The sequence below is a fragment of the Schistocerca nitens genome, chromosome 1 (genome assembly GCF_023898315.1).
Source record: "Schistocerca nitens isolate TAMUIC-IGC-003100 chromosome 1, iqSchNite1.1, whole genome shotgun sequence".
In the NCBI taxonomy this organism is placed as follows: Eukaryota; Metazoa; Arthropoda; class Insecta; order Orthoptera; family Acrididae; genus Schistocerca; species Schistocerca nitens.
The window spans coordinates 314,668,114-314,688,024 of NC_064614.1; positions in this window are offsets into that span (position 1 = coordinate 314,668,114).

Sequence of the window (19,911 nt, forward strand, 5' to 3'; positions counted from 1 at the left end):
TCGGTATCTTGTCTGGCTAACCTTGCTGCTTCATTGCACGACCCAAACTGTCTTGAAACATACATTTGTGGTTCCGCATGTGTTTGTGATGACGTTCCATTTCAACATTGTTACACTAACAAATAAGAATTATTTCCAAGAATTGCTTTGACAAAGAAATATACATACACAAGCATTGAGATATTATCCTAACAAATAAATAATGAATCTTAACTCAATGTTAACATATAATTGTTTAAAGCAATGAAAATAATACTGCCAGCCAGACGTAAGACTCGAAAACTGGGCTCCAAGCGCTAAAGCCGCGCATGTGGGCCGAGAGCCACACCTAGGTGAATGCTTGTCTCTGACTGGGATGATCAAGTGCGACAGACCAGCGTGCTCAACCGCTGCACGTGCGGCGAGGTACGTCATGTGATGACGTTTCATGTTCAACAGCTCTCATCCTCTTTTGGGGTATTTCCCCTCATTTGCGATCCCATGTGTTATATTAAATTATTTCTCACTGCGCCATTGATTCGGAGGTTTTTAAACGATAATAAGAATCACTCTGTGTGTAGGAAGAAGGTTTGTGCGCGTTAATTTTGAACTTACAGATGCGAACGTGGTTTCTCGAACTTACAGTAACGCACTTGTGCAAACCTGTATGTTTTATAAAAATTTGTTGACGGAATGGTGTACCCACATTTAAGCTATAATATGCAGTTAATATCGTAATAGCCCTAGGAATTTAAAATATTACAGCAGGTAATGAATAGTATCTCAGAAAGTTTTTTTTTCACTATTCTGCGGAATTACTAGTAAATGTCTAGTGAAATATTGGTGACTGAGGAATTCCACTTCATTCATTTAAAAAGTAGATGACTTACTAAAACTTATTGACACAGGCGGGAAGAACAATCACTTAACAAAAGAGAAGTGGTCCTTAGTAGGCTGTTATGTAAACGATCCTTTTTTAAATCGGGCGATTAGCTAATTCCGACGACTTGTCATATTCGAGCACATGATGCGGCGGCGAGGTTTCTTTCGTCCTTTACCTACTTGCACCTACCTGTGAACACGTTGCAGCAGATCGCCGGTAGAAAAGCCGAGCAGAAACCTACCGTACTGCAACTCGCACCAGGCTGCGTAGAACGTAACTATTCTAAGAATCGGGAAAAGGTCTTAATTTTGATTGAAAGATGGAAATACTGGCAAAACTTCTGTATATTCTGAACCTTGATAATGTATACTTCACTGCCAACCCCTTGCTAATCTTAACAAAGTCATGCACAAAACCTTTCATTCACGTTAGCAAATTTATGGTAACGTATTTCCCGAAATCCGAACAGCTACTAAGCACTGATTGTTCTTAAATGAAAATGCTCACCACGCTATTAAGTTTATCGGTGTCTAATGCACTCAAGGCTTTAGTCACCGATCTGCCATGCGGAATTACTGTCTTTTCCCATACTCAGAACTACTTAAAAAATCCGTACTTTCTAAAAATCACACCGGAATAAGTATGTTTTTATTTTAAAACACTTTTGAAACATGTAGCACAACTAAAACCGGCAAATTGTAACTTTCTTCGGAGCTCATGCTACACACGAACGTACTATTGAAAGGGGGGGCTCGGACTACCTTAGACTGTTGTAAGCATTCTACATCTCCAAGAGAAAAGACAAACGAGGAAGACTCCGTTCTGGCTAGTAAGTTTTCTTTAAGGCCAATAAAAAACTTTCTCCTGCGTTAGTCCTCGCTTTTAATGACTAGTCAATCAACAAATAACACGCTTTCGAACTGTACTTTTCCTGAAGTAAATATTTAAGATTCTGATATTCTGTTTATGCTTTATGTTATTAACTATTTTCATTTCCACTCGAATTAGCTTTCCTTTTACCATAAACTTACTTAACATATTATAATACTAAATTCCCCGTCGTCTGCATTCACACTCTCTTAAAAATTTCTCACAGTAGCTCGTACAGCGTTCATCAGTAGAACAATGATGTACATATTTAGTTTAGACCACATTCACGCATCATCACACTACTAAAAGCATATACAAAACTGTACAAACATAAATAAACAAAAAAGCCTTCCAGAAATTAGCAGAACAATTGACAAAAACAATCTCTTGACCTGTTTCTTGAATGTTTCTGTGCACTACTGTCCTCTGGCAGATGAAAATTATAACTACGTACTCGACAGAACCCGCTTCCGACCATCTGTCACTCTGAACGCATGGGTCATTCTCCCGATGCACAGGCTCTAGACAGTGTGTAATGTTAGTTATTGCTTGTCGTAATTGTGAACACATGTAAAAGGTTGATGTTACATTCCATCCTTATATTCAAGATCGTCTACATTATAGCCTACCACGGACCATGTTTTTCTTTACTGAGCATTTGAAGGCTGTTGATTCCCAAAAAAATAATATTGTAAGAAATACTTGTTATGGGGGCCGTAGCTCATACCCGTAGATAGTGTCATGATGATTTCTTTACAGTGTAACTCTCATACCTGCTGGTTTTATAGCAAGTGTCACGTGAGAACTGCCAGCAGTGTCGAAACCATATATGAAAGAACCAATTTTAGAGATGGGCGCTGGATCCGCTGTGCTTGTACAACTCTAATTTCAGCCACTATATTACTTTGTCACTCCCCGAGGGCTGTCAGGTTAATGTCCTTTTGCCAGCATCTCTACAACGCAAAAATCCCGCTGCATTCCTGGAAACATAGCAAGCTTCGGTGTTAGCACCGCTGACGCTCCATTTAATAATGTAATTACACGACATGAAATTAAAACGGCAGTAATGCTAGTGGTGTGTGTTTGTATACATATATGTAGAAGTGCGTACTTGTGCTCATGCTCGTGCGAGTGTGTGTGTGTGTGTGTGTGTGTGTGTGTGTGTGTGTGTGTGTGTAGACGTTAACGTCCGTAAGCTTTATGATATGAAACATGCTACGACAGTCGTGCACATAAAAGGAAGTAATTGCGTGAAAACACGCAGAGTCCTTTAGGAAACGGCAGAGAGGGTCTTAACGACTTAGATGTGCAGTTGTTACGTGTTTCAGACTATCATAAATTTTTCGGGTTATTACAATTTTAATTTAGCCAGTCAGCTGATCTATGAAACATACTTAATCTCTTGTAGTAGTGCAAGTATGTTTGTTTCTTCTCTACACTATAGTAGCTTAATCACCTACTAGGCGTATTTGGAAACCACTGCGAAAATCCGATGTGGTTGGCAGTGTTTCTATTACGCCCGCCGATCTCACCACGTCGTTCTTTTCAGTTCTGAGGGCACAGTGAGCATATAAAGGTGCCTAGAAAATAGTGTCCCCCGCCAAGTACGAGGGCCTGATGAGAAATTTCGCCTGAAGCTATGCAGCCCACATCACACAATTGTTAAGCGATTTCTTCTTCAAGACACTTCTCAGCTGTATTCTGCAGGGGCAGTCAAGATGCTCTTGTAGCGTTTTCAATTGGAAGTGTTTGATTACCCACAATTCAGCCCTTAATTCACTCCCTCTTAGTTTCATCTGTGCTCACATGTACCGCTGGCTATGAAGACATCATTTTGGCACAGACAACGAGCTGTAGGCCAGCGTAGAGAAATGGCAGAAAGAACTGGGAAATGCCTTCTATAACGAGGGTATTGCAAGATTGGTACAAAACAACGATAAACGTCTAAGCCGGATCTGCGACTGTGTAGATAAGTAGCTGGAAGTTGTAGCTAACTGTTGTAAATAAAACATTTTTGATTTTCACAGTGGTTTCCATTTCGCAACCGGTCGGACCTTACTTTTGGAATACCCCTCGTGTATTAGCTAATACACATGTAATTTCGTAAGTCTGATGAACCGTTACAAGTAACGTAACAGGTTTCATACACTGTGAGTGAATTATTTCAGGACCTACAGATGGATTTGAATGTATAGCACACTGGACACTGATCACAGGCTCAACCCATATGGACAATTTTATTACCCATTTTGTGGCGTCTTAGAACTCAGAAATTGTCCTCTACCTCCCAGTTATTTTGTTACTGCTCAAAAACCCGGATCACATTCATTCTCGCAAAACAGATACCCCATAGCTAAACAATTATCTGCCAAACAGTGGCATGACCGTTTTGTAGTCTAGAAAATAGGGATATAAGTCTATAGCACTGCCGGTGGAAGCGATGCATACGAAAGCGAAGAACTGGGTTCTTGACGAGGTTCGCCATATTGTTTTAATCTTATTGGTTAGTTCTTTACTTGTTGCGAGTAATTTCAGATTGATTTTTACTATGTGTATTCAGTTCTCAAAATCTATAACTCATGTTGCTCCTGTATGATAAAAATACAGATTATCATTCGCAATGAAGATTAACTGGAACTTTAAATGCCTCAGAGATAAGATCTCAAACTTAAAAATCGCAAAAAATACGTTACAAATCTGTGCTGCGTAGTGGTTCTGCGACACTTTAACTGTTGATTTGTCCTCCATCTTGATTCATCGAAATATTTCAGTAGATAATGATCAGGAACATCGAATATGATTATATTAGGCAATACGATTTCGGATTTGAATCATATTATGGCTGCTACTTGATCATAAATATACATTACAAATTACTTGTCATTCAGATAGTTTTATCCAGGTCTACATTCAGCAATACTACTGCATTTGGATAATAAGTGTCCGTTTTTTCATGTATCTTCAAACGTATTTAGTATTCACAATCCTTTTGTCACTTTGACTTACAATATTTACCCCCTAAGTTAATTTCTGGGCTGCGATCAGGTTAAGTCATTGTTGAATTCATAGTTTAACACAAAATAGAGACTAACTTTATCTGAAGTGATACGGAAGTCATATGGATGTGGAACTTCGTCAGTGAAGGAATTATTTACAGTAGGTGTAATACATACGTGCACAACGCATCATGTCCACACTGTGTATAGAAATAGAAAATGCTCATCATTTGGTCATCCAGAAGACTCTCGTATTCTTACATCTGCTTTTAGACTAACTGTCTCGAGTATACGAGCTAAATGCAACCCGTTAGTTGTGCCGTCTCCGCGATTTCAGCACTTTGAATGTTCCTGAGCAACTCCGCATCACGTTTCTCTACCTTAATTCTTTCCGCTCCCTTCCACCAGTTTCAAAATCGTACATTAAAGCAGTAACATATGTATCCGCGAAAATAAACTTCGAATGTAGTCGAATAGTACTTACAATTTTTGCCACTTGTATTCAGTTTTAATATTACGAACAAGTTTTACTAATATCACATCTTTTCAATTCCGTGCCACTTGTTGTATTAATGGGGTTTCGCTCATTCACCAGTATCATCTTCCAGCCAGAGCTACACACTAAGTATTCTGTTGTCACTTGAGTTTCATGGTGTCCTCGAACTGAGTTCCGTAATTGCTGTTTAGCTCCATTATAGTCTACATCTACACCTGCATCATACTCCGCAAGCCAACTAATGGTGTGTGGTGGAGGGTACATTTGGTACCACTATCTGATCCCTCCAACCCTGTTCCACTAGCGAATAGTGCGCGGGAAAGAATGATTGTCAGTAAGTCTCTGTTTTGTCTCTAATTTATCGAAATTTCTGCTCTTAGTCAATACTCGAGATGTAGGAGGGGGGGGGGGGGGGGGGAGTAACATGTTATCCGACTCCTCCTGAAGAGTGCTGTCCCGAAATTTCAGCAATAAATCTCTCCGTGACGCACAACGCCTCTCTTCTAACGTCTGCCAGTGGAGCTTTTTAGCATCTCCGGAACGCTCTCTCGCCACCTAAAAGACCCCGTGACGAAACACGCCGCTCTTCGTTTATCTTCTCTATCTCCTCTTCCTCCATCAGTACCATCTGATAGACACACAATACTCAAGAGTCGGGCGAACAAGCGCCTTATAAGCCACTTCTTTTGTGGATGAGTTACATTTCCTTAAGATTCTTCCGATGAATCTGAGTCTGGTGTGTGCTTCTCCCACTACCTGTCTTCCATGGTCATTCCACTTAAGGTCGCTCTGGATAGTTAGGCCTAGATACTTTACGGCAGACGCTGTCCCCAGCTGCTTGTCATCAGTAGTGTAGCTGTGCAGCAGTATACGAATTTGCGAAATATGTTACATTTATTTACTCTCAGGATCAACTGCCAGACTCTGCACCATTCATCAATTCTCTAGAGGTCGTTCTCCAAATTCCTACTATCTTCTGGCGTTGCTACTTTTGTATAGACAACTGCATCATCTGTGAATAGCCTTAAAGAGCATCCGACGCTTTCTTGTAGATCATTTATATATATATTGTAAAGAGCAACGGTCCTATCACACTTCCCTGTGGTACTCCATAAATTACCTTTACATCTGTCGATTTAATTCCGTTAAGAGCGACGTGTTGAGTTCTATCTGCAAGAAAGTCTTGAATCCGATCGCAGGTCTGCTCCGATACTCCGTAAGCCAGGATTTTTTTCATTAAACGGCAATCCGTGACGGTGCCAAATACTTTACTGAAATCAAGGAACATGGCGCGGCGTCAACCTGAGCGCCGTTGTCCTCCGCGCTGAGATATTCTGAAATTTCTATCCTGTCACCCTAGCTGAGCAAATACATCCTCCTAACTTTCTTAACATTCCTTGTAGGACCCGTCGTCATAGATGCATTCACAGCCTTATGATCACTGATACCTTCCTCTACGTTAACTGATTCGATAAGTTCAGATGTGTCTGAGGCCAGGAGGTTGACAAGTTGGTTCTCTATCTGCTCAAGGTAACTTTCGGGCAAGACATCCTGAACAATGCCACGCGATTCTCTGTCCCTGGCACAAGTTTTGACGGCATAACATTCCCAATCTACACCTGGCAAGTTGAAACCATTCCCTATTACAATGGCATGATCAGGAAAAATACTAGTGGTATTCTGCAAGTTCTGTCTGAAGCGCTCTACAACTACAGATCCTGACCCATGTGGTTTATAAAAGCATCCGATCACCATTTTTGACCATTCACCTCAATATCACTTAGAATAATTCACGTTCTGAATCCATGATAACCTCACTAGATTTTATCGAATTTCTTACTGCAATAAACACGCCGCCACCATTGGCGACTAACCTATCCTTACGATAAACATTCCAATTACGATTTCGTTGTCACTGATGTCTGGCTTCAACCAGTTTTTTTATCCGAATAGTATCTGTGCATTATAAACTTCAGTAAGTGATCTGTGCATTATAACCTTCAGTAAGCGATACTAATTCTGGGACCTTTCCTTGGATGCTAATGCAGTTTACTAAAATCATATTAGTCTCTTCTAGCCCTGATCTGCGAGGACAAAGATTCTCTGAGGTCGCTGTGGCTGATTTAACAGGCAAATCGTCTTTTGCTCTCAAGAGACGGGCCCTCTAACCTAAAAAGGCCCCATGTGCACGCCACACGTACTACGCTGCCCTAGTATCTGCTTACTGCGTGTATTGCACGCCTGACCTATTAAGGAGAACCATACAATTCTGTACCCGATAGCGGTGGTCGAGAAATTCGCATCCGATACCGTTCAAAAATGGTTCAAATGGGTCTGAGCACTATGGGACTTAACATCTAAGGTCATCAGTCCCCTACAACTTAGAACTACTTAAACCTAACTAACCTAAGGACATCACAAAACACCCAGTCATCACGAGGCAGAGAAAATCCCTGACCCCGCCGGGAATCGAAACCCGGGAACCCGGGCGTGGGAAGTGTGGTGTCACTGCCAGACACCACACTTGCTAGGTGGTAGCTTTTAAATCGGCCGCGGTCCGGTAGTATACGTCGGACCCGCGTGACGCCACTATCGGTGATTGCAGACCGAGCGCCGCCACACGGCAGGTTTAGAGAGATTTCCTAGCACTCGCCCCAGTTGTACAGCCGACTTTGCTAGCGATGGTTCACTGACAAATTACGCTCTCAATTGCCGAGACGATAGTTAGCATAGCCTTCAGCTACGTCATTTGCTACGACCTAGCAAGGCGCCATTATCATTTGCTATTTATCTTGTGATGCATGTACCGTCAGACCGATGTTCACCAATTATGGATTAAAGTTAAGTATTCCAGAAGCTACGTACCTTTTTTGCTAGTCTTAATACCTTGGCCTGTTCCAGACCTCACGCCAGCCTGCGTGAGCTTAAACGCGTGCCTTTCGGCTTCACCTCATAGTGGCTTGGCTGTCTTGCCAAGTCACAACAGTTGGCGACGAGGCCAATTCGCGTTCGTAACTATACTTTCTGATTTACTTGTGTAATGGCTTCGCCACAATCTCCAGATGTACTGTCCGAATTTTATCGCTTACAGAACCAGCAGACGCAGGCCTTGGTGGATGCCCTTGGACAGCTCGTCCAGGGTCAACGTGCAACGCAAACCGATGCGGCGGCAGCCGCTCCACCGCTCACGCAGCCGCAACACGCAGTTGCACCAGCTTTTCGTCCTTTTGATGCTGCACTGGAAAGCTGGACGGAGTGGTCACGCCAATTTGGATTCCATCTCGCCGCCTACAGAATTCAAGGTAATGAGCGGCAGCCTTTTCTCCTTTCCGCCGTAGGCGTCCAGACGTACCGTGTGATAGTGAAATTATTTCCCCGACGCGACGTAGCAACTCTGTCCTACGACGAATTTTTGTCTGCATTAGACGCATATTTCAAAGAATCAGTCAATGTAGTTGCAAAAAGGCATACCTTCTTTCGTACAAAACGTACGGCAGGTCAGACTAATAGAGAGTGGGTTGCAACCATGCAAAGCCTTACTAGGGATTGTGCTTTTGAGTGTCAATGTGGACTCCCTTATTCAGATACTATGGTGCGTGATGCAATTGCACAGAACGTTTCTGATGTTCGTATAAGGGAACAGATTTTGAAACTAGTCAATCCCTCCCTTCAACAAGTGATGGACATATTGGATCGGCAGGACACACTTGACTTTGCTCAGGAATCATTTGAAACTTCGCCAGCCGTGTGTCATGTTACCCGGCGCTGCACGGAACAGTAAACAGCCCTCGCGCCCATCCGCGCAGCTGCCACCAGAATCTCGGCCACGTGTGCCGCGCACGCACGCACATGCAGTGCTAAAATCATGCCCGCGGTGTGCTACTAGACATTCGCGTGAGAATTGCCCGTCACGCCAGGCTATTTGGTTTTTCTGTAATAAAAAAGGACATGTTCAAACTGTTTGCCAGAAAATGCTCAGATCGGACACTCACAACCATTCCCGGCCCTTTGCTTCGCGCCAGAAACGAACCAAGAATACTCAGGCTCGTGAACCTTCGCCCATGGAAATTCATGCAATTCATTCAATCCCAGTGCCCCTCTAACAGTGACTGTGTTCGTCCCACATATAGTGTGCGTCGATGTCGCCGGAAATCACGTCAAGTCGCAAGTGATTCTGTACCAGTGTCAGTTCACGTTGCAAGAGACAGTAGCTCTTGTCGTCAGCAGAACAATAAACTTTTTGTAGACTTGGCCATTAATGGCAAAGTGATACCGTTCCAGCTCGATACCGGAGCTGCAGTTTCACTGATCAATCAAGACACGTACAAACAGCTGGGCAAACCTCCGTTGCATGCAGCAAATGTTACACTCAGTAGCTATTCCGGTCAGCATATCCCTGTGTTACGACAGTGCAGCCTTCTTGCAACATACAAGGGACAAACAAAACTTGTGTCCTTTTACGTCCTTCGTTCTTCTTCTGCAGTGAACTTGTTTGGTTTCGATTTATTTCAGTTGTTTAACTTGTCTATAGTCAATCAGGTCCTCTCAGTGAACCAGACTGTGCCTTCAGCCAGTGTTTCTCGTCTATGTGAAGAATTTGCAGACATTTTTGCACCGGGCCTTGGTTGCGCTAAGAACTATAAAGCACATTTGGAACTGAAAGTAAACGCGCAACCGAAATTTTTCAGAGCGCGCAATGTTCCCCACGCATTGCGAGATGAGGTCGCAAGGACATTACACGATTTGGAATCACAAGGTGTAATTGGACGTGTGCAGGCTTCTCTCTGGGCATCACCCTTAGTAATTTTGCAAAATCCTTCCGGCAAATTGAGACTTTGTGTGGACCTCAAGGCAACAGAGAATCCCCAACTAGTGATTGCAACTTTTCCTTTACCCCGCCTGTAAGATCTTTTTGACTAACTGTGCCCGGGTAAATATTTTTCGAAGTTGGACCCAGCAGATGCGTACTTGCAAATACCGGTGGACGAAGAATCCCAGCGCGTTTTGGTGGTTAACACGCTTCTTGGTTTGTTTCGATTCACACGACTGCCCTTTGGGTGTGCATCCGCCTCTGCATTGTTTCAGCAATATCTGCAAACTGTTTGTGCGTTCGTCCCTACTGCAGCAAACTATCTGGACGATATTGTGATCTCCGGAAAGACGGAAGAAGAACATTTACCCAGTCTCAGGACATTATTTCAGATCGTGCGACAAAATGGTCTTCGCTTACGGAAGGACAAATGTGTGTTTTTTGCTCGTGACTTACCATATCTGGGACATGTCCTCAATGCCCAAGGCATACATCCCAGTCCAGAGCACCTCCGTGCCATACAAGATTCGCCTTCGCCGCAGAATTTGAAGCAGCTACAGAGTGTGCTGGGAAAAATAAATTATTATCATCGCTAGGTGCGCCACGCCTCTTCCATTTCAGCTCCGCTTCATCGCTTACGCCGTAAAGGTGTTCCGTTCGTCTGGACGACGGAATGCGAACGCGCCTTTCGCCAGTTGAAATCGGCGTTGCTTTCCAATACTTGCCTTACGCCATTCGATCCCCAGAAACCCCTTTTGTTCATGGTGGATGCATCGGATTTCGGGATCGGTGCTGTGCTTGCGAACAAAGATGGATCGCACGATCGCCCTATTGCCTTTGCGTCCAAATTGCTCTCGTCTGCGCAAAGAAATGATTCACAGATCGAGAAAGAAGCATTGGCTCTCGTATTTGGTGTTACTAAGTTTCATGATTTCTTGTATGGTCGTCACTTTACCATCATCACAGACCACAAACCTTTGACATCGCTTTTTCATCCGACCAAGCCTGTACATCCACATACAGCGCAGACATTCATTCGCTGGTCTATTTTCCTCTCGCAGTACCACTACGATATCTTGTATCGGTCCACTGCTAAGCACGGAAACGACGATGCGTTGTCCCGTTTGCCTGTTGCTGAGAATAGAGCATTCGATTCTTCCGAACTTGCTTGCATGTTCATTGATTCGGAAACCGATGACGTGGTCGAATCGTTTCCGATTGATTTTCGTCGTGTAGCTACAGCCACAGCTCCTGACCCTGTCCTTGCTACCGTTCTGCGTTTTGTTGCTACGCAATGGCCCTTGTCAAAGTCACGGTTCGGGGATCTGTTGGTTCGCCGATTTTTTGCTCACAAGGAGAGACTTTTTGTACGACGTGGTGTTTTGCTGTTGCGTTCTGATAATGATCAGTTCAGGGTCGTGGTCCCACGTTCGTTACAGTCCCCTGTCTTACGGCTTCTCCACCAAGGACATTGGGGTATAGTGCGAACGAAACAACTTGCTCGTCAACACTGTACTTGGTTCGGAATCGATGCTGCGATTACGAATATGTGCTCTTCTTGCATGGCATGTGCCGAATAACAACCCGCACCACCGCGGAAATTCCTTGCATGGCCGAAAATCACTTCCCCTTGGCAACGCTTACACATCGATTTTGCTGGACCATTCTGGAATGCTCGATGGTTGGTTCTGGTCGATTCCTTCAGTAATTTTCCTTTTGTTGTCAGGATGTCTTCCACGACGTCATCTGCCACCATCCAAGCATTATCTGCTATCTTTTGCATAGAAGGTCTTCCACAGACTATTGTTTCCGACAATGGCCCACAATTCATGTCCGCAGAATTTCAGTCATTCTGCAACGCCAATGGTATTCAACATCTGACATCCGCGCCGTTTTCGCCTCAGTCAAATGGTGCCGCTGAACGATTGGTCCGGACTTTCAAGTCACAGATGTTGAAGTCACGCGTTATTGCTCTTTTTGTCCTCGTATCGCTCTCAGCCCCGAGATGGTCGCTCGCCGGCTGAGTTGCTCCACGGTCGTCCTCATCGAACCTTGATGTCTTTGCTACATCCGCCGCATCAGGTTCCTGTGCAGCGGCAATCACCTGCTTTTGCTCCAGGCGACGTTGTATACTATCGCAACTATCGAGGTTCACGGCGTTGGCTTGCAGGGCGCATTCTTCGCTGCCTCGGCCGCGCTATGTTATCTGGTTTTGGGGGCCTCTGGTGAGATGCGTCGGCATCTCAATCAGTTGCGCCTCTGTCGTCGCACGGGATCTACCGCTCCCCGTCTGCTTTCAGCGACGGTGCCGTCCGGTCAGCGCCCTGGGGACCCATCTACTGACTCGCCTCATCCCCAGGTGTTACCGACGCTGCCTTCCATTTTGCCCCATGGCGACGCGCAGCCACTTGTTCTCCCGCCGGCGACCCCCGCCGTGGACGCGTCGCTGCAACCGCCGGGCGCCTCCCTGGGTCACGCGCCGCCGATCGCTTCCCGTGACCAGTTGTCCTCCGCCATGGACCTCTTGCCCGCTCCGGACCACGTGGCGTCTTCGCCCGTCGGGTGTCCCGACCCGATGGAGGTCGACCCTTCGGCCCCTCCTGTCTCTATACGGGCGCATACACCGCATGTTGGCGTGCACCCTGGACTAGGTTTTCAGGCGTTTCCTAGCTCCCCTCGCACCGAATGGCAGGGTGCAGGTGACACAGCCTCGCCTGTTGTTAGGCTCCCCACCTCGTCGCATACGTCAATATGGGGTCCTCCCCACGGCGGGCGGAAGCCTTATAACACAACCGTTCGCCGATTTGGGGGGGAGGAATGTGGTGTCACTGCCAGACACCACACTTGCTAGGTGGTAGCTTTTAAATCGGCCGCGGTCCGTTAGTATATGTCGGACCCGCGTGTCGCCACTATCAGTGATTGCAGACCGAGCGCCGCCACACGGCAGGTCTAGAGAGACTTCCCAGTACTCGCCCCAGTTCTACAGCCGACTTTGCTAGCGATGGTTCACTGACAAATTACGCTCTCAATTGCCGAGACGATAGTTAGCATAGCCTTCAGCTACGTCATTTGCTACGACCTAGCAAGGCGCCATTATCATTTGCTATTTATCTTGTGATGCAGGTACTGTCAGACCGATGGTCAACAATTATGGATTAAAGTTAAGTATTCCAGAAGCTACGTACCTTTTTTGCTAGTCTTAATACCTTGGCCTGTTCCAGACCTCACGCCAGCCTGCGTGAGCTTAAACGCGTGCCTTTCGGCTTCACCTCATAGTGGCTTGGCTGTCTTGCCAAGTCACAACAAGAAGCGAGAACGCTACCGCACGACCACGAGATGCGGACTCCGATACCGTCGCAGAGTCGTCTGATCCTCTGGTTTAGACCTTCCACTCTGCTCCAAACCAGAAGACCGCGATCAATCCTGGGTACGATGCCACAGATAGACAGATCTGTCTGCAGCCCATTTGCATTGCCAGCTGCCTTCACCAAAACAGCCAGCCGCCGAAAGGAGCCGAGGATGACCTCCGAATCCAAACGGGAGGCGTCATTCGTGCCGACATGTGTCACTACATGAACCCAGTGTGCTCGACTGCTGCCGGCAGGGCCTCCTCTACATCACGGATGACACTTCCCAGCAAACATACCGAATGAAAACGTGAATTCTTCCCCATCTAGCCTGCTATCTCCCTGCGGGGCTCCATCACCCGCCTAACATTGGAGTTGGCAATGACCAGCATACCCACCCTCTGTACCTGTCCGGACTGGTTAGGAGAATCAACCGCTGGCCCAACAGGAGAGGCATCCCGTGCTGGCTCATAGTTATCACCAACACTGGGTAGCACCTCGTACCTGTTGCTAAGACGTAGGGAGCCAGCCGCAGCAGCCTGCTCCCTCTTTCGCCTTCCACCCAGTGACACGCGAACACACCACGGTATACCACCCAGTCTGACGGACCATTCAGATGTTATCAGAAGCCATAGCGACGTCCAGGTCACGAAGGGATTCCAGTGACACCTAAGGTGTCGCTGGTCTCATCAATGGCACCCCGACATCACCGCAACTTTGATCATTAGCTAGAAGCTTGTCGGTGGCAGCCAACGCAGCTACCAGCTGTTTACGGACAGCAGTCAACTCTCGTTGTATCCGCTCACAACAAGCACAGTCCCTAGCCATAAAATAGATATCAGGTCTCAAATGGCGCTACTGAATTTGAAAAATACCAAAGGAGAAGAAAGTAACTCGAAATGTTGCTGTGCAGATTCCTCACTGTACTCAGACCTCAAGCTATTAAACGGGAATAAATTCTCTAATGAAGCTGATGTATTTATAGATACCTATTATTAGAAATCCTGTTTGCCGAAAAGTTACTGCACGAAATAAATATTCAAACTTGAATGCACTCATCTAAACTGTGTGCTGTCTACTAGCACAAAATTAAAACTTAGTGGCGTGACGGAGTTTCCGGCGGTGGGAAAATTTACACTAGGAAGCCGCCCTGCTCAAGGATATTCACGAGACTTACGAAAAAAAGCTACTATTAATTTTCTAACCACTAGTCTACACAATGTACGTGAACAAAAAGCGAAGACTAAATTAACTTACAGTTTATCAGACAAGTGCTGCTCCTGCTCTGCTGCACGTCCTCTCGGCTCGGCGGCTACCCACTTCGAATATCCTTACGATACAAACGCAACCACGTTACTTGGTTTACCTTCCTGGCGACGCTATGCTTCAGATTTAGCACAATAATTTCGGCAGTAGTTCTTTAAAGGCCTGCAAACAACAGAAATAACCCACAAGACTAGCAATTTGCCATGGCATCTTTCCTCATATATTTCTTAGATCATATTTATTTATTTATTTATTTATTGCCAAATTATAGACCTGTTACCTGATGTTTAAAACAGGTCGTACATCTTACAATTTTCGTTTTTCATCTTTTGACAGTTTTCTTTCCTTTTGTTTTATCTACAACATTTACAAAGAATGGTTCAAAATAACAATAATTTGAGGTTGAAATATAAATAAAATTTTGTTGTTTTTAAGAAGAATTTAAAAAGAAGATAGGATAGATGAGACATTTGTTAGTACCATCACCGAGTGTGACTGGCGGTGAATACCTCGGAATGGTTTCATCGAGCCGTTGACCGCAAGTCACACAGACACACAAATGGTTATTAGTAGAGAAATAATGTTTCTTATCCTATTTGTTACTAATCCTATGTATTAACTACATTAGGTGCGCATCCATGTAGAGCATCTGGTGTTTTCTTGGCTAGATTGCCAGCAATTTGCTTATTTACATTCACATCTCGGCTTCCTCCTCCTGTTCCTCCTCATTGTCACTATTTTCACTGTCACTGTGGGTAGCGCTGTCCATCCTCTGGAGATTGCTGTTACGCTGCACATAGGCATGTCTGTGATGTCGTGTCCGCATATACTCTTCATGTGTTGTTTTTTAAATACTGTTTGTCAGTGCGTTTAATTGTGCCCATTGTTCTTCGTCTCTTATTGCTGTGTGTATATCTATGTCTGTATCTGTGTAATCTAAGTGTAGTGTATGTCTATTGTTCGCGTATTGCCCGCAGAAAAAGACAGTGTGTTCTGGGGAACCTTCTTCCCCGCATGTGCATGTAGGTGTCTGCCTCAGACTCACGCGGTTTAAGTGCGTGGGATAAGGTCCGTGCCCGGTTAAGAAATGTACCATACCGCGGCTGGGATCGATATGTCTCATTCTCAACCGCTCCCTTATGTCAGGGAGGAAGTCGTGCAGTCTACGTCCCTTATCACTTACATCCCACTCACCTTGCCATGTATCCAGACGCCAACTTTTAAGGTGACGTATCGTCTCTATGGGCACACCGGTTATTGTGTGTACCTTATCTAGTCTCCCCACCTTTAACCAGTACCTTGCAGCTCTGTATTTGATCGTGATATCTATGGGGCATATTCCGAGCACCACACACAGTGCATCCGCTGAGGTGGTACCGAAGGCTCCAGATAGCCTAAGTAGGACACTTCTCTGCCCTCGTCTGACGGATGCTTTGTTGGTGACCACGTTCAGTCTATGAGCCCATGTGCTAGCTGCAAAGCTGAGTACTGATTCGAAGAGCGCACAGTGGTATGTACGTATGACTGGTAGAGGTAGTCTGTACTGTTTTGAATTTAGCCTCACCAGTTTGTGGAGTATTTTTTGTGCTTTGTCTGTTGTTAGCCTTATGTGTTCGTGGAAATTCAATTTTTCATCTATGTGTACCCCAAGATAGCGCGTAATGCGTGCTCGTTTGATGTTTGTGTCCCCAATTTTAACCGAAGGATTCCTTTGGAGTGATCCTTTCAGTAAAGTGTATGTTGTTTTGTTTTCGGCTATCCTGAGTTTGTTGTTGTGACACCACTGAGTAATTGTTTGTAGTAATCCACTGGCTTTCTCTTCTAACTGGGCTCTGTTGTTTGCAGTGACTACAACTAATAGGTCATCTGCGTAGGCGACAATCCCGTCTGACCTGTCATCCCCATCCAGAAGTTGTAGGAGGGGATCGATTGTTATGTCCCAGAAGATGGGGCCGCAGATCGACCCTTGAGGACAGCCTTTGGTAATTCTTTTAATTACTTTCCGGCTGTCCATCTGCCATTCGTCTACTCGGTCTTTACAGTAGTCCAGAAAACTGTTGTACAGTGACTGCGGTACCTCCAGATGTCTTAGCCTCTGAAACAGTGCTGGCCACCAAAGATTATCAAATGCTCCGGCAATGTCAATCATTATTGCCATGGCGTATTTCTGTTTTGTGGTGTTAACTATGTGCAGGGCCTGGTTGATGGCATCATCTATTGATCTGCCAGATCTGAAGCCGAACTGGTGTTGGCTCATACCCCTGAGAGCTCTGTGTGTTTGCAGGCGCTAACACAGTAGCTTCTCCTGAATCTTTGCTAGGGTGTTTATTAGGCATATTGGCCTGTAAGTCTTTGGATCTGAAGGATCCCTGTCCGCTGATTTTTTAATAATGACTGCTTTGGAGGTTTTCCATACTGTAGGTACCCTGCCCAGCCGTAAGGCATCGTTCAGTAACGTTGTTAGGAACGGGGTGATCTGCGGTGCTAGTTTTTTCAGTGTTTCCGAGTGGATACCATCTGGCCCAGGTGCTTTTTTGTTTTTGAGCTCTGAGATTTCTAGCGCAACCTCTTCTTGCGCGAAAGGACAGGTGACAGTTGCAGTGTTGTATGGTGTGTAGGTTTCCTCTTAGTGTTGCATGATATTGTGTGTCTGTATCGATAACGTCGTCAGGGAGCAGTTTATACAGCAGAAACTCCGCTGTATTCCTCCATCCCCTCGTCATCGTGCCGTCATCCTGCCTTAGCGTTCCCAGAACTAGTGGGGTTTTTATCTTCTCTGTCAGTATTTTGTATGGTTCCCCCCATATATTTTGCTCTGTTTGTGTTGTTACAAATAGCTCCCATTGTTGTCTACGCGTGTTGTATAGGGTCTGTCTGTACAAGTCTTGTGCATGCCTATATGCTTCAAGTCTTGTTCGTCGGTCCCTATCTGCTATCGCCCTTTGATATAATTTTCGTTTGCGTCTTGCGTCTTGTTTGAGTCTCGTAAGTTCGTTGGTCCATGGTACTGGTGAGCAATTTGTGTTCTTTGCTGTCGGTATTGATGTGTTTTGTGCATGTTGTATCACCTGTGTTAACTTGTGTGCTCTATAATCGATACTTCCATTGATGTTTTGTAGATCGTGTCGTTGGATAATTTCCGTTAATTTGTTCCAGTCTGCTTTGTGCAACAGCAAGTGTCTCGTGTGTGATTTGGTCATTGTGTTCTGAGTGTGAGTTAGTGTGTATGTTATGACATTATGATCACTACTGGTTATGTTGTCGTGTACAGTCCAGTTTGTTACGTATGCCATTGCTGCATTATTTGCTAGCGTGAAGTCGATATTACTGCTCGTACCATCGAACCCTGCATATGTTGGTATGGGTCCTTCCGTATTCATTACATGTAATTGTGTTTCTTGTATTAGATCGGTGATTATGCGTCCTCTGTCATCTGTTCTGTCTGAGTTCCAGAGGGTCGATCTGGAATTAATGTCAGCACTTATCACTAATTTTTTGCCTCTGGCATACATTATTAGGTCTCTGATGTAGTCTGCATACGGCTGTATTTGATGGCTTATTGGGCGTACATGGATGCAATAACCCATGTAACGTTCCCGTTAGTTATCTCTATGGTAACCAAGTGTTGATTGCATAACTGTGTTACCTTAACTATGTTATAAGTTCTATTTAGAATTACTATTGCAGCCTTACAGTCATTGCTGCCTGTTATTGTGGTAGCATGTTTTGGTAGACATATCAGTTGCCCGTTTCTGTTATAGGGTTCTTGTAAGCACATGATGTCTACCTGCAGGTCTAGTGCTATTTTAGGGATTTCCGCGCTGACTGTCGTACTGTTTTTTGTATTATGTTGTAAGATATTCATTTTTTGTCTATGTGTTCTGGGTGTTTTACGTGTACAAAACATTTACTGCCAGTCTGTGAGTAGTCAAAATATGTTCGTCCATGTGCTCTTACATGATCTATACATATTTTGTCCAAGTCGAAAGATTCTGACCTGCGCAGGCAGACCTGGAGCATGAGATCGAGCAGCGGCTCTGCTGATGTAGGAATATTTTCTGTCTTTAGGATGATTCTGTCTGTTTGCTTAGTTACTGGAAAACAGAGAGAATCTCCCTTTGGATGGCACAATCTAAGTAGCATCCGCTGCGCTGTCTGCAGTATCTCTTTTTTCTCTAGCCTACTTAAAAGTAAGTTAAGTTCTAAATTATCATAATTAGCTGCAGCTGGCTTGCTGTTGGTGCTGGTTTCTGTTGCGGTCTCTGAGGTGGTACTGGACGGATCGTGGCTTGGTGTTGGCCGCTGATTGGGGGACATTTTAAGACCTCTTTGCGATGCCACACGGTTGCTTTTCGTTTTGTCACACGCCTCTTCAATGCTGTTTGCCTTCACACGTTTTTCACTGATGTTGGTGGTGCTTGCTGGCGTGGTGTCGGCGATGGTGGTGTATTGTATGGGACTGACTGTATGTGTTATGTTTTCTTTGTTTGTGTTTGGAGTGGAGGTTGTTGCTAGACGCACGTTGACATCGTTGCAAATGTCACATGTCTCTCCCTCAGATTTGTCCTCTTCTAATTGGTCTACTTTTATAAGTCTGGGTCCAGTAGTTTTGAGTTTAGTATTGGTCTGTAGCCTGAGTGTTTCGATGTGTTTTGATTCAGGGACTGTATGCCTGTCTGTTCCTTGTTCCTTTTTCCCGGGGTGAAGAGTGCCTCCCGAGACAAATTTGACTGGTTTGATGTACTGTTCACATTTACGGGTGTCGTAGGATTTTCCATGTGATGATGATTCTGGTTTGTGTTCATCCTGTGTATGTGTGGTGTGATGTACTTCGGCTGGGAGAAATTGTGAGGGAGTATGTCGGTTTTGTTTGTACATTTTCTTATGCACAATATATGTAAGTTCATCTTCCAACTCATCTATCCTCTGCATTAATGTTATTTGGAAGTTTATCCAGTGGTGTAATTGTCTTTTAATTTGCTTTGACACCTCGTAGTGGATGGAACCACAGATTGTCTTGTCATCTATATATTCTATCGTATTAATGCAGCTATCCTGTAACGTCGTTGAGTGTGTTAGGGGCGGGATGGGTTCATTATCGACGTAATTCTCCGGCAGAAGATTCATTTGTCTTCTCCAGGAAATTGCTCTTTGGTAGCTTCTCTGTATTGTTGACGGTGATTTGTATTTATGTGTTTTGGGTGATTGGCTTTGAGAGTTCGTGTTTCTTGCGTGTGTGCTGATTTTAGCTGCCATAGTCTATA